This window comes from Macrobrachium nipponense, chromosome 1 (genome assembly GCF_015104395.2).
Source record: "Macrobrachium nipponense isolate FS-2020 chromosome 1, ASM1510439v2, whole genome shotgun sequence".
Lineage (NCBI taxonomy): Eukaryota > Metazoa > Arthropoda > Malacostraca > Decapoda > Palaemonidae > Macrobrachium > Macrobrachium nipponense.
The window spans coordinates 152616711-152632465 of NC_087200.1; the positions used below are offsets into that span (position 1 = coordinate 152616711).

The 15755-nt window shown below is 41.4% G+C and overlaps 1 protein-coding gene across 1 annotated transcript in view; it reads left to right on the plus strand.

The window, feature by feature from the left end:
- Positions 1–15755, plus strand: part of LOC135218971 (uncharacterized) — a 102689-nt gene that overhangs the window by 34084 nt on the left and 52850 nt on the right. The window lies entirely within an intron of this gene.

Here is a 15755-nt window from a genome sequence, read left to right on the forward strand (position 1 = left end):
TCTTTAGTGTAAATATGTGGACATCTCATAATTATTTCCCTTATACTTAGTATGTTTTAATTTTTCTGAAAATCCAGTTGTTCACACTAGGATATTAACCTTTAGTCTTTTGTATGGAATCCCTTTGGTGAAAGCTGGTCCAGTAATTAAAGCTGGGTAACATTGTAATTACCTAGACTCATTTGACTACTATTGGTAAAACTTTTTCTACAAAGCACACTGCTTACTACTTCAATTCTCATGTTATTACCTTCCCTCAGTAGTCAATGTATTTCAGGTATTACCCTGCAACAGAGGAGGTACCAGCCACCCCACCCTCCTCATAAGCCATGACTTAGCCATGCTCTTTTATGCTCCCCCTACTGCTGGGAGGTACAGGGAAGCAAGATATGTCTGGGATTCCTTAGTAGTACCTTTTGCCTACTTGGCCTCCCTCTCTGTAGCCGAGTCTGGTGCTTGTTCACTTAAAGACGCATTTAGTAAGTGAATTGTTTTCTTTTAGCAGGCAAGATTTAGGTGATATGATAGGTATTAAGTGATCTCTCACATATTTTTTCTATTCTCTTGGCTACTCTATTAAGCCTCTTACACATATTTATTTGTTGTTGTGGTTTCTTTTTCTCTGAGGAACTAGTGTTGAATTGAAGATAGGAAGCAAGAACAGTGGTGTCACTTCAACAATCTTGGGCAATAAATCATGCAATTGCTACTTGACGTAAATTTGTTTTCTAATTGTCTTTCTGGGTCGACCTGTGTTCGCCGGTGAAAAGGTCCTTCTTGCTACTTTTCTGATATAAATAGTTTCCAAATATACCAGAGAAAGTTTTAGCATTGGTATGCAGAGGTTACTACCCTCGCGCGAGCACCCTTAGGGCGTCGTGTATAAAGAAAGGGCGTGTGAAAGCCACTATCCACAGGTCGTCTTTCAACCTACATATGTGGGGTGTGCCGTAACAGCGGTCTCAACCGCACCGTCTTGGACCACCCCGCCACCGCCTGATGCTAGCGCCATCTGGCATCCTTCTTTTTGGACTTGTGAGCGTAAAACACTTTTTGAATTGTGCGTGTTTTATCTCAGATTTGGATTTATATGCAAGATGGCTGAGGCTCCAATGGCATCTACACCTATGTTAAGTACCCCAATTTCTGTTTTCAATAAGAAAAGTTAAAGAAATTTGGTTTAGACCCGTGGAATCGGTTTTAATATCAGCGCGGGGTGACGGCCATGTGCAGCCATCCGAGAGTGTACACAAGCATGGCTGAGTTTTGATCTAGCTATCTAGGTACTGATTATTGCTGTGTCGCTCCTCACATATATTCAATAAAAATTTTGCTAGGATCGGAATGCTGTTAGATCGCCGTTTAAGAAACTTAACCTTAAGAGATTCTAGGTTCAAGATAACGAGATCGCATCTCGTATGTGGCGATGTAAACAAAGCCGAGTCTCGCCATTAGATCTAGTTAGAATAGTCACTTTACAAAGCGAGACAGAGAGTTCCTACACAGCCAGTATTAGTACAGGCAGTCCCCGGGTTACGACGGGGGTTCCGTTCTTGAGGCGCGTCGTAAGCCGAAAATCGTCATAAGCCGGAACGACACTTGGAAAAGATGCCTCTTAAAACTAAGAAAAAGTTGGAGGAAGAGACCTTCACCTGTAGTGGGACATGCAAGTATTGCATGATGTGTAGTGTGGTTATTTCAATGCCAAAGGATGGTTCTTGAAGGTATAATTCTTTATTAAACTCTTGTGACACTATAAAGCACAATGTACTACACTTAATCCTTAGGTTAGATTATACACTAAACACTATTACACTGTATATAGTAGTACACTAATCCTTTGGTAGATCCTGGAGTACACTAAAATCCCAGTCTGGTAGCTCTGGAAGGTAAAAGTATAACACAATTAGTACAAAATACTAACACAAACCAAGTCCTTGAATTGCAACAATATAAATTATAGATATCAAGAGTAAAAGAGTTAATGTATGTTAAATTAATTCCTTACTTTTTAGTTTATAATTCCTTCTTACTTTGAGTTATATCAAGAGTAAAAAAGTTAATGTATGTGAATTAATTCCTTACTTTTAGTTTAAAGTTGTCGTGCTATGTAACCCTGGATGCACAAAGTCTTATGTGGCCCCATAGCCTACATCATTCAGGGGGTTCTGGAATGTACAAAAAATAATTAAGTATGTCAGTAAGTACTCTATGCATAGTAAGTTACATACAGTAATATGCACCATACAGTGTTTTAATATCACATATATAAACATGTATAAATCTTAGTTAATGTATGTTTAATTGATTCCTTACCTTTAGTTTAAAGTTGTCGTGCTATGTAACCCTGGATGCAGCAAAGTCTTATTTGTGGCCCCATAGCCTAAGCCTACATCATTCAGGGGGTGTTCTGGAATGTACAAAAAATAATTTTGTCAGTAAGTACTCTATGCATAAGTAAGTTACATACAGTAATATGCACCATACAGTGGTTTAATATCAACTGGTACGTATGCATTCATGTTGTAAATGATTGGTCTACACCCCCTGTTCAGCAGGGAGTGTACAGTATGTAATTCTTCCATTGAGGGGACCTTGATCACTTATCCCATGTGAGAGATCTTTGGTCACTTTTTTTTTTAGTACGTATCAAACTTACTTAATGTATGTTTACTACTATGTATAATTCCTTACCTTTAGTACAGTAGTACATAGTTAACAGTTGTCGTGCTATTGTTATGTAGTAACCCTGGCAGAAAAGTTTTATGTGGCCACCCCATAGCCTGCATCATGGAGGGGTCCTGGTTTTCTTGAATGTCACCAAAAAAGTATCAAAGTTAAGTAATGTATGTATGTTTTTAGTAAGTTACATCAGTAACCATACGTACAGTGGTTTATAACATGTATGTACATAATCAAACTTGGTTAGAAATTCCTGTCAAAAAAAAGTTTATGTACGTATGTAATACTACTGTATGGTAAAAAACCTTACTGTTCATACTTTGTTACACCTACATGTTACATTTGATACGTATACTTTCCTGAGGGTTTTTTCCATCCAAAAATGGTGCTTCTACTTGTATTATCCCTTAATGACACTTGTAGTAATTTGTTAGTAACAACCTGGAGTTGTGTGAAAAATGTTGGTTCTGGAAGGAAAAAGTAACAAAATTAGTGTACAAAATATACACTACTGAAATTTGTGAATGCAATATGTTAATTACTGTAGATATATCAAGAGTACTAAAAAGAGTTTAATGTATGTTAATTAATTCCTTACTTTTAGTTTAAATTGTTGTCGTTCAATGTAAACCTGGATGGACAAAGTCTTATGTGGCCCCATAGCCTACATCATTCAGGGGACTCTGGAATGTACAAAAATAATTTTGTCAGTAAGTCCTCTATGCAGAGTAAGTTACATACAGTAATATGCACCATACAGTGGTTAATATCACATATAACATGTAGTATAAAACTTAATTTAGAAATTCCTACATAACTTACAACTTTTGTAGGAGTCTCAAAGCTGTTACCTAGTTTGTGGGAGATGGAGGTGGAGGTTGTAGAGCATTCATGATAAGGATGCATTCCAAACCTAACTTCAGTGTGCTTTATCACAGATACAGGCTAGGATGATGGGCAGTCTGGAATGAAGAATTAATATTAAAGGACAGTATGTAACCACTTAGGTGTACAAAATTTATTGTACGTATGCAAACATTAAACACAAACTGAGAATTCCTTACCTTCAGCAAAATGAAGACATGTAGGCTATGTAGAGGTCTGGTTTATGTAAGTCACAGGTGCATGCCAGTCTGGAATGATGTAATACATATGATTATAGTATGTATGTTACATACATAAATGGTATTACATATGTAATAATACATTAATAAAAAAAAAATGGTCCTTACCAAATTCTAGTGGTTGGCTTGCTTACTGGGATGGGCATATGGTAGATGAGTGGGTGGCTGGGCTATGGAGTAGGATGGGCAGGTGCTTGGGAGTCTGGAATGATAAAAAATATATATTAAAATGATATGAGTTACTACTGTAACTACTGCACATGTTATTACTGTTTGACATATGTAGTGTGTAATATGTATGTACCAATATAAAAAATGAAGAATTCTTTTACCTGAAGGAATGGGAGAGGTGATACTACTCGTATCACTGATTTGGGCTCTGGAGAGGTGATACTACTCGTATCAACTGATGAGGGAACATCTAGATCTGGAAAGAATGATAGGGTACATAAATATATAAGGTGGATGTAATTGTGGAATATGTACACTTTTAATAAAATTTCTATTAGCAATTTATAAAACATTTTATACAAATTTGTTAAGGATTCCTTACCTGATGATAGGGCGAGGCATCAAAACCATGGAAAGGCTCAGGGTCGTCTGGGTCGCTGTCACTATCAAAGGGGTCTGAAATGAAAAAAAAAAATAATAAGGTTATGCAACATCAAACACATTGTACCACTATGTAAGTTAGTGTACGTATGTAGTAGGGTGTAAACAATTTCCAACATGAAAATGAGAAAAATGAAATTGCTTACCTGATTGTACATGTACAGTGGACGGGCTGCTACAGAGGGTCCAGGTACAGGGGGATCTGGAACTGTCACAGGTAGTACAGGGAGATCTGGAAACTGTCACAGGTAGTACAGGGAGATCTGGAACTGTCACAGGTAGTACAGGGGGATCTGGAACTGTCACCACTTCTGCAATAAAATTACAAATGATGAAAATTAATGAAGTTACAATTACTCTTACAATTAGTTGTTACATTAAAAAATTAACACATTTTAATATGTACACTATGTAAACACACAAATTAGTAAAAAACAGTTCAGAATTCCTTACCAGGACTAGGAGTGGGAGGTGGTGGTACTGGAGACTTGTGAAAGAAAGTGTCAAGCCTGGACTGCACACTTCTCTTCGTCTGCTCTCCTTCAGGGTCTCCTTGTAGAAAGTTACTTAAGTCTAACATTCCACGTTTTATTTTGTCAAACCTGGCAACGTTAGGGTCTTCTGCCTCAAAAGAAGCCAAGGCTCTCTCCAGATGAGTAAAACCCCTCTGACAAGCCTTTCACAGTGTTAATGACCTGGGTTTTGGCTCTGGTGCCGCCTCCTCTTCCTCAATCATTTGTTGTTCAAGTTCAAGTAAGTCCTCTGCAGACAATTCCTCTCCATGGGAAGCCAGCAGCTCTGTTACATCATCAGGTTCAAGATCTAGTTTCAGCCTCTTGCTTAGCCCTACGATCTTCCTCGTCACAGTCTCGATGTCTTCTGCCTGGTCAAAGCCTTCAAAACTGTGCACAAACTGTGGACACAGTTTCTTCCAGGCCCCATTTAAAGTGGTCGTCTTCACCTCGTCCCAAGCACTTGCAATATTTTTCACTGCATCAGCAATGTTGTAGCCCTTCCAGAATTGCTTCAGTGTCAACTCCTTGTTAGCTTCTTATGCCCTCAAAGCAAACGTATGTCCTTCTAAGGTAGTAAGCCTTGAAATAGCTATTACTCCCTGGTCCATTGGCTGTATCAGCGATGTGGTATTGGGTGGGAGGTACACCACCTTCACATTAGGGTGCATGTCGCTCAAATTTGAAGGGTGACCACGCTCAAATTTGAAGGGTGACCAGGGGCATTGTCCAGGACTAAGAGGGCCTTAAAAGGCAGACCCTTCGAAGTCAAATACCGTTCCACTGCTGGCACGAAATGGTCATTGAACCAATCTTCGAAGACCATCAAGGTAACCCAAACCTTCTTGTTTGATTTCCAAATCACAGGGAGTTGACTCTTGAAAATGCCCTTGAATGCCCTGGGATTCTTGTCCAAATACACCAGCAAGGGCTTCAGTTTCAAATCGCCACTTGCATTGGCCCCAAACAGCAAAGTCAGTCGCTCCTTTCCAGCTTTATGGCCAGGTGCTGACTTCTCCTCCTTGGAAAGGTACGTTCGATTTGGCATTCTTTTCCAAAATAATCCAGTCTCATCCACATTAAAGACTTGGTCAGCCGTGTAACCACCATCCTTAATTATCTCAGCCAAACCACCTGGAAAACTTTCTGCTGCTGTTCTATCAGCACTAGCAGCTTCACCTTGCAGCTTCACATTATGCAAATTTGCACGAGCCTTAAAACGGTTAAACCAACCTCTACTCGCGGAAAATTCACCACCAGCACTGCCTTCGCCAAACTTTTTCACTAACTGCCTCATGCAGCGCTCTAGCCTTCTCCTGGATCACACTTAAGCTCACCGGAACACGTCGCATGGTTCTGGTCCTCCAGCCAGATCATGAGCAATTTCTCCATTTCACAATGCTCTGGCTACGTTGCTTCTCGTTTATCACCTTTGACTTCATCGGTGCAGCATCCTTAACATGCTTCAGAATACGTTCCTTGTCCTTCACAATGGTTACCACCGTGGTCCTGCTTAAGCCTAAAGAACGGCCTATTTCTGTGTTAGTTTCTCCCTTCTCCGAACGCTTCACCACGTCATATTTTACTCCATCGTGATGACCTTCCTCTTCTTGGATGAACTATCATCGGAGGAAGTACTTTGGCGTTTAGGAGCCATTGTAAATTTGCGAAAATGGCAAGGAATTTCAGCAACGTCTTAGCACACAACCGACTGAACTTCAGGCAGACACGCGATTGAAGTGGCGTCCTTTCGTATTGTTACGCTTAGCGTCCTCGACCGTCCGAGGTCGTTGTTCGGTCAATTTTGTACCATGAACTTCCCTGCCAGATATATACTTAGCTATAGTCTCCGACGTTCCGACAGAATTTCAAATCTCGCGGCACACGCGACAGGTAGGTCAGGTGGTCTACCTTACCCACCCGCCGCTGGGTGGCGGGCGTATGAACCAATCTATCTCTCCAGCCAGATTTTTTCTGTCGCTGAAGCGATAACAACTGTTGTCGTTTCTTCGATATATTCTTCATTTCTCGCTTGCCTGGAGATTGATTTGAACATTTTGGTGACGTTATTCGCTCTATGTTGGCTTGGCATAACGCTGATTGTGGACCGTTATTGACTTTGCGCTGGATTTTCCCTGTAGAATGTCTGATTTTGATTCTGTTTCCAAAACTCCGGTTTTGTTTAGAGTATGTGTGAACCGATGGATGTAAGGTGAGGTTACCGAAAGCTGCGGTGGGGACCCTCACACTTTCTGTGTTAAATGTAGGGGAATGAATGTTCGTTTAGTAACCCGTGTCAAGAGTGTGAGGTTTTGAACGAAGATGAATATAAGGCTCTTTCTTCTTATATTAGGAAACTTGAAAGGGATAGGGTACGTAAAGCTTCTTCAAGGAGCTCGAGCAGGTCGAGAATGAGTGAGAATGAAACTAACATTAATGTAGTTTTAGAACCTTCCTCCCAGGTCTCAGCTCCTGCTCCCGCACCGAAGCCGTAGATTCGTCTTCGGAGGCGGCGGCCTCAAAAGCTTCCTTGTGTTCTAAGGAAGAACAGAATCTTCGTACTGAGCAAGGTAAGAGTGTCAGTGATGATAAGTACAGTGGCACCCAGTGATGTGGAGGGTGCGTCTGACCGGCTCCTTAGTGCCTCCAGGCCTAGACCTCTTCCAGACTCCCAGTTCCAGTGGAGGAGGAAAGTCGAAAAGCCGCAGGAGGGCTAGGGAGAGCCCCCACCGGTCAGGCGTCCCTCGGCAGATCCTGAAGTTCGCTCCCAGGCTGCCTTGGATCGTAAGAAGAAGAATATTCTTCGCCAGTGTTTTTCGTCATCCTCTTCTCCTTCGCCGAAGCGTGGGTGGAGCTCTAAGGAGGCGTCACGCCCGTGAAGAGGGCTGCGGAGGCTCCCTTCAGTACGTTAGCGTCCAGCCCAGAAGACTTTTCTGATGTAGCTTCCTTGCAAGCAAAGAAGCCTAGGAGATCCGGTGATCGCCCTCCTTCTCCCGCGCCTCGCGCTGAGCTTGCTTCGGAAGAAGATCCTGGGGACTCTCCTTCTCGAGTACTAGCGGGCCTACAAGCTCAGATCACAGCCTTGGCGGACTCCTTGGCATCGAGATCGCGTAGAAGGAAGGATTTGTCTCTCCCGATCAAGAGATCGAGGCGCGTTTCGTCGGAAGAGCGCTCTCCTTGTAATCGGCGTTCTCCTTCTTTTGAGGATTCTTCTACTCATCGTAACATTTCACGAGAGGAACACCACTCCCGCTCGGAGGTGTCGAGACGCCATTCGACGGATAGGCGCTCCTTGGACTATGAAGATATTTCCTCAAATCGGATTCCTGCCTCGGGTAGACGCTCAGCCCCTTCTGTTTCTCCTTCTTCTAGAGTTCGTGCAAGAAGAGAGAGTCGCTCAGGTCATAGAAGACTTGGTTCGTCGTCGCCGTCTCTCTTTCTTCTCCTCGTCTTCTCAGAGAACCTAGGGAATGCCCTTCTGAAAGTAGGCGCACTTCTCCTCCGACTACTGTAGTCGGGCGTCGGATAACGTGACTGGTAGGCGCTCATCGCATGGAGTTCGCTCCTCCCCTGTAAGACATCAAGAGTCTAGTAGGAGCCCTGCTCCTGTAAGCGTCATTCTTTTAGTAGCTGTTCTCCTGGAGGAAAGACACCTTGATCCTCGTTTGCTTCGTTCTCCTAGTAGGCGCTCTTTCGTTCTCGAGACTCCTACTCCTCATCGGTCTCCTCTTGCTAGAAGTCAAGAACGCCTCAAGCGCCATGCTTCTGTTAGGCGCTCGGAGCCTTACAGACGTTCTCCCCTCGGTAAGGACCAAGATCTCGCCGAACGCCCGCCCTGTCCCCGTTTAAGCGCTCGGAGCGTAGCAGCCGCTCTCCGCTTCGTAGGCATCAAGAACCTCTCGAGCGCCCTGCTCCTGAAAGGCGCCCTATTTTTAGCAACGTTTCGCGCTTGGTAGGCGCCAGGATTCCACTAAGCGCCCTGTAACAGATAGGCGCTCGGCGCCTAGTAGCCGCTCTCCTCACGATCGGCGCCAGGATCTTAGCAGGCGCTCTCCCTCTCGTAGTTTCCCTAGGGATAGACGTGGTCTTTCTAGAGAATGCGAGTTTAGACAAGAATTTTCGGATAAGCGCCCTTCTTTTACAACTCGTCGTTCTCCTGTACGCTTTCTACTTTGGAATCTTCTCCTCATTCAAGACGTTTGTCTCATTCATCGCTGTACCCCAGCTAGGAAATCATCTAAGGATTCTCATAAGGATCCTCATCCCCGTTCTCCTCCTCAAGAAGACCAGGAAGCCTCTGAGGAGAAACTAATACATCGGCAACAGTTTCTTCGTACAAGAAGCTCACAGAACTTCTCCTTCAGGAGTTCGGAGAGTCTTTGAGCCCTACTGCTCCTCCTTCTCCACACTCGTTGTTCTCCACAGCGAAAGCAACGAAAGGATCTTCGTGTGTGAGAATGAAGCCGACTCTTTCTATGAAGAAAGCGCTCAAGAGTTTCGGTTCATGGATGCGTACTAAAGAGGAAGCGGGGAAAACAATGTTTGCCTTCCCTCCGTCGAAGCTTTCAGGAAGGACAGGATTTTGGTATGAGACAGGAGAACCCTTGGGACTGGGCCTTCCGTCTTCAGCTGACACAGATTTTCGGCACTAGTACCCCTCGAGTAGGTTTCCTTCACGTGGTGAGGGGGTAAGGGATTCTGCCTTCAAGTTTGCGAAGGCGAAATCCTGACGGAACGCCTACAAAACTTTTGGCATTAATTGCGTGGACATTTCCACTTTCAAAAAATTTTTCTGCTTGGGTGAGTCTGGGAGGGTTCGTGGTTTGGGAGGGGGTTTGCATTCGAAGCTAATTGTTTGTGTTGTGGTGGTGAGTCGCCACCCAATACGGTTTGGACCCAAGAGATGGTGAGGGATTTTCCCATTGTTATCTTAAGGGCGGAACCATCTCCAGGGATCAGCCCATCGGAATCCGAGGGGGGCTGGTGGGTTTTGGGATGGGACTCCTGGCTTTTGTCCGGAAGCCCACCAATATATGTTGGAGTGGGGTAGTCTGTCCCCATTATGTGGGGGTAGAACTCCCAGCAGGCAGATTGGCTTATACCTGGGCCACTGCAAGCATATTGGTGCTATCCCTCCCGAAAGGGTAGGGTATGGGGCAGACCGTTGGGGAAGCAACTTCTACGTGTGCCATTGGTGGAGAATGTCGGACCCTGTCTAGTCCCGCGATACCTTGTTGGTCTTTCCAAGCAGTTGTTGTTGTGTGTGTGTGTGTGTGTGTATATTCCCCCCCCCCCCCTTTTTTTTCCTCAAACTAACATGGATAATATGTCTAGTACATTGTCCCCTATGGATCCCCCGACTCTTTGGCACCGTTGACAACCTTAGGCTTGGATAAGGACCTCCCTTTGCCATCCCCAACCTCCTCCAATGAAAACATCAAAGATTCTTTGATTGTTACTACAAGCCTTATGTAGTTCAGAACAGAGGAAAGAATAGCAGATTTAATAATAGAAATAAGAATGCTAATCCTGATATTGGAATTTTACTTGGATCTCAAGAACCTGAGACTTATAATAAATACCTTTCTCTTGATCTCGACAAAAGCATAAAAGAACTGAATATATTTGATTGTCCATAGAGATATTGTAAAATGCATTGGCAGAGAACCAAAGATAGCCTCTCAAGGTGAAGGAAGCTTACTTGTGGAAGTTTTCATCACCAGATGAAAGTAGAAAATTACTGTCTATTAGTGCTGTAGAAGGAAGCACAGCAAAATGCACTCCTCACAAAACAATGAATCAGTCTAAAGGAGTAGTGTATAGTACTGAACTCCTACATTATTCTGAGGACACTCTCCGGAAAGAATTTGCTGATCAAAAGGTGGTAGATGTGAGACGAATCAAGAAAAAAGTATTGGGAATATTACATCCAACACCTACTCTGATACTCACCTTTGATTGTTTGAGACTCCCCTAAATTTCTGAAAGCTGCATGGCTTCACCTGCCAGTTAGACAGTATATTCCCGCTCCCAGAAGATGTTTCCATTGCCAAATGTTTGGCCATTTGATAACAACATGTAGGAAAAAGAAAGGAATGAACCAGCATATGCTTTAACTGTGGAAGAAAAAGAGCATGGGAATTGTGAACTTACTCCATGCTGCCCTAATTGTGGGGGAGACCATAATGCAGCACTAAATCATGTATCAAATATCTCATTGAAAAGAAACACTTTGTATCAAGACTCAAGAGCGCATTACCTTTAAAGAAGCAAGACAAAAGACTTTGCAGAAATTCAACACCCAGAAGTCATTGTAGATGCAGTAAAAGGAAATGAGGAAAGACAAAAGAAATTGAATCTCAAAAGTGTAATGAAGATAAAGAAGAAAAAAATGGATGCTGGGAAAATTGTCAACAAGAGGGCTTTAAGTGAAGAGTCTGTAACAATGCCTGAATCAAAAGTCAAGCACCTTGAGAAAGGAGATACAGTCCGGAGAAAAAGTTGATCAAAACAAAACAAACGAGTAAACCTCACCATCCTGTGGTTCAGCTGACCCTCAATAGAACATCGGAATTAATGGAAAATAATGAGTCATATCCACTATCTTATCATACAACACAGCAGCAACAAATGTAGAACCTAAGGCAAACAAAATGTTAAACTCAGTTCAGCTTGGTTTAGACAATAAAATTAGACTAGCTGAAAATGATAACCAGATACTGCAAGGGTCGAAGATAATACTAAAGATACTGCTGTTTCAAATACCATCATAAGTGATCACTTGGTATTCAAATGACCCCACTAAGTACTCCTTCGACATCTGGAACTGTACCAAAAGTCCGTCACAAAACTCAGATGTCATCTTCGAAGAAAAAAAACCTAATAAACGATCTTGGACAGGGGATCATCCTCTAGATAGGTACTTTCTCTGCTATACTACAATGGAACTGCCAGGGACTTCGCGCCAAATATGAAGAGCTACTAGGTTTGATTAATTACTTATAATCCAGTATGCTTAGCAACTACAAGAGACTATGCTAAGCAACAACAAAATGCTTACTCCTAAAGAGTTTTTGCATTCCACTCCCAATTCCCTATACAGGAAATTCGGGTGGAAGTGCTCTCCTTGTAAGACGAGATATTGCTCACTCAAAATACAGTTGCAAACTCAATTCCAAGCTGTAGCTGTCAAAATTCACTTAAAAAAGACTTACTTACAATTTGTTCATTGTATCTCCCTCCTAATAACCCAATACTTGAACGACAGTTAACACACTTGTATGAACAGCTACCCCGACCATTTCTGATATTGGGAGAACTTTAATGGTCGACATGAACTTTGGGGGTGAGCATTTTAACAAATCAAAGAGGAAAGCTTATCTTATCATCAATAGAAAATTCAGATATGACCCTTTTTTTAAATACTGAAAAAACCCACCCATTTTCACATTCAGACTGGTGCAATTTCATGTATTGACCTTATCTATCACCAGTTCTGATACATCATTGACTCAACTGGGAGGTATTGGAAGATCTATAACGGTAGTGATCACTTTTCCAATTGTCATCAGAACTGAGGAAATATGAGCCAGTATACAGAATGCCTAGGTGGTGTACCAATAAAGCAAATTGGCCCCTTTTCGAGGAACTCAGTTATACTGAACTAGATGCAAAAGATATGCCAAACAATAGGAGAAGCAGTGTTTCTATTTAACAATGATTTTTACGTTTGCAGCAGAAAAGGCAATCCCAAAAACCAGTGGAAAATTGCATCGGAAGCCTGTTCCATGGTGGAATGTTCAATGGCAAAATAAGACATAAAGCCATGAGAGCAGCTTATACTAGGTACAGAAGACATCGCTGTGAATGCTACTTGATCTCCTTTAAAAAGGCTCGAGCCAAATTCAGATGGCAAATAAAGCATGCGAGACGAGAATCATGGGCACTTTTATATCAACAATTACCTGGAAAAACACCTATGAGCAAGATCTGGCACAGTTATTAAGAAAATAGCAGGAAAGTACAATCCTAGTCCCTTCCAGTTTTAAAAGTAACGGTGACTTTATAACAGACTCAAAGGCTGTAAGCAATGTTTTTGCAGAACATTTTTGCAATGATATCAAGTATGGGATGAAAATTCTCCATTCTACAGGGAGAGAGTGTTAGCAGAGTCTGAAACAATTGATTTTACCTCTTTTAAATCTGAATCATATAATATGCCGCCTTTTACCATGGAGGAATTTTTATTTGCTCTTGGTAACAGTAAAAACACTGCACCTGGACCTGATGAAATTTTTATATGAAATGATCAAGAATACTTCAAAGGAAACTAAATTTTTTATTTTAAGTATTATTAATAGAATTTTTAAGGAGAGTGGTTACCCTAGTGTTTGGGAAATAGCAACAGTTTTACCTTTGTTAAGCCAGGGAAAGATTCATCTGTCCCTACAAGCTATAGACAATAGCTTTAACTTCCTGTTTTTTTTGTAAACTTATGGAAAAAATGGTAAATTTTAGGTTGGTATGGTTTTTAGAATCAAAGAAGATTATATCATCATCTCAGTGTGGCTTTCGCCGTATGCATTCTTGCACAGATGTATTGATACGTTTGGAGAATGCAATTTGTCAGGCATTTGCTTCCAAGCAGCATTATGTGGCGGTTTTTCTTTGACTAGAAAAGGCGTATGATACTACCTGGAGGCATGGAAATATGAAAGTCTTGCATGAATTGGGTCTGCGTGGAGAACTACCACTTTTTATTAAAGTGTTTTTAAAAAACCGTTATTTTAAAGTCAGAGTAGGTAGTACTCTGTCTAATTTGAAAGAACAAGAGGAAGGAGTACCACAGGGAAGTGTGTTAAGTGTCACTCTGTTTGCCTTAGCCATAAATGGGGATAGCCTCAAAAATTCCAAAAGATGTAATGTCAACAATGTTCGTTGATGATTTTATCTATTTCGTGTGCTGCATCTAAAATGTCTGTGCAGAGCGAAAAAACTCCAGTTGGGAAATAAATAAAAGTTAAACAGTTGGGCAGCTGAGCATGGTTTTAAATTTTCCTCTGCCAAAACAGTTGTTATGCATTTTTTGCCGTATCAGAGGGGTTCATCCAGACTCAGATCTGTTTTTAAATGGACAGAGACTCGCATGTGTACAGGAAACAAAGTTTTTAGGCCTCATCTTTGATAGCAGGTTAACATGGGAAGCTCATATCAGGAGCCTCAAGTCAAATGCATGAAGGCCTTAGATGTTTAAAAGTCTTAGGTCATACAAAGTGGGGGGGCTGATAGAAAGCACTTGTTACATGTTTATAAAGCAATAGTTGCTTCAAAATTGGCATATGGGTCCAGAAATCTACTCATCAGCTACGACAAGGAGATTAGATACTTTGAATGCAGTTCATCATGGGGGAATTAGAATCGCAACAGGAGCCTTTAGATCCTCTCCAATATCTAGTTTATTAGTGGATGCAGGTGAACTGCCCTTAGATCTGATAAGAAAATTTACCCTGTTGAAATATTGGTACCGCATACAGAGAACTCCTGAGTCCTTAGCTTACAATACTGTTTTAAAGGCAATTTTTGTATTTATGAAAAATATGCTTCATATCCAAAGACCTTTTGGATACAGGGTAAAATATGCATTAGAGGAGCTCAATGTAATAAAAGGAAAAGTAATTCCAGCAAAATTTTCAAGATTCCCTCCATGGAAGTTGCCCTCTGTGAAATATTGTAAATGGTTTTCTGGTTGCAAGGCAGACTGTTCAGGTGATATTCTTAAGCAGAAATTCCTTTGCCATGCTGAAAAACATGATAACTCAAGGCAATTCTTTACCGATGGCTCCAAATCCAGTGCAGGCGTTGGGTTTGGAGTGGTATACCCTGACAGTAGTGTTAGTGGTGCATTACCAAGTTGTGCTTCTATTTTTACTGCTGAACTTTTAGCATTTTAACAGCCCTAAAGAAAATTGTAACTTTAGAAGGAGATAATTTTTACCATTTTTAGTGATTCCAAGAGTGCCTTGGAAGCTTTGGCATCTTTTAATCCAGTACACCCCTGTGGTACTGGAAATAACAGAGTGGTTGTTTTTATTAAAACAAAAACAGAGGTAGTTAACCTCTGCTGGGTTCCTTCACATGGTTGGTATTGTTGAAATGAACGAGCTGATGAATTGGCTAAGTTAGGTACATCAAAAAAATCCAAAAAGTATAGCAATTCCCTGTTCAGACTACATTCCTGAAATTAAAAAGATGTAGAATCAGTTTGGCAATTCTATTGGACAATAGAGAGTAATAATAAAATGAGAGAACTCACTGATGTAATCAACCCCTGGCTTTATATGTTAGAAGACCGTCGGAAAGAGACTGCATTATGTAGGTTACGGATCGGCCACACACGGATTACTCATGGGTTTTTAATGAACAATGACCCTGAACCATTTGTGAGGATTGTCTTGTTCCCCTCACAGTAAAACATTTAATAGTAGAATGCCCCAGCTTAATATCAGCAAGGAACCGTCATTTAACGTAGTTGAAGAATGGATCTTAAACTAGATGCCATTATAGGCAGAGATTTAATGAGGATAAGCTTTTTAGTACCTTCGAGAAGCAGGTCTTCTTGAAAAAATTTAGGTTAGTTGGTCAAGATGTTTGAGTTTGTGTATGTGTTAGTATGTGTCAGTGTATATCATTTGCTTTTAAGTCTTTAGATCAGGAAATTTTTATGTACATAAAATTTACCTCCAATTGATATATCTATTACCATATATAATGTTTTAGTACTTTTAATATCTATTTATTTTGACAGAACTCTGTAGAATTTGGAAGT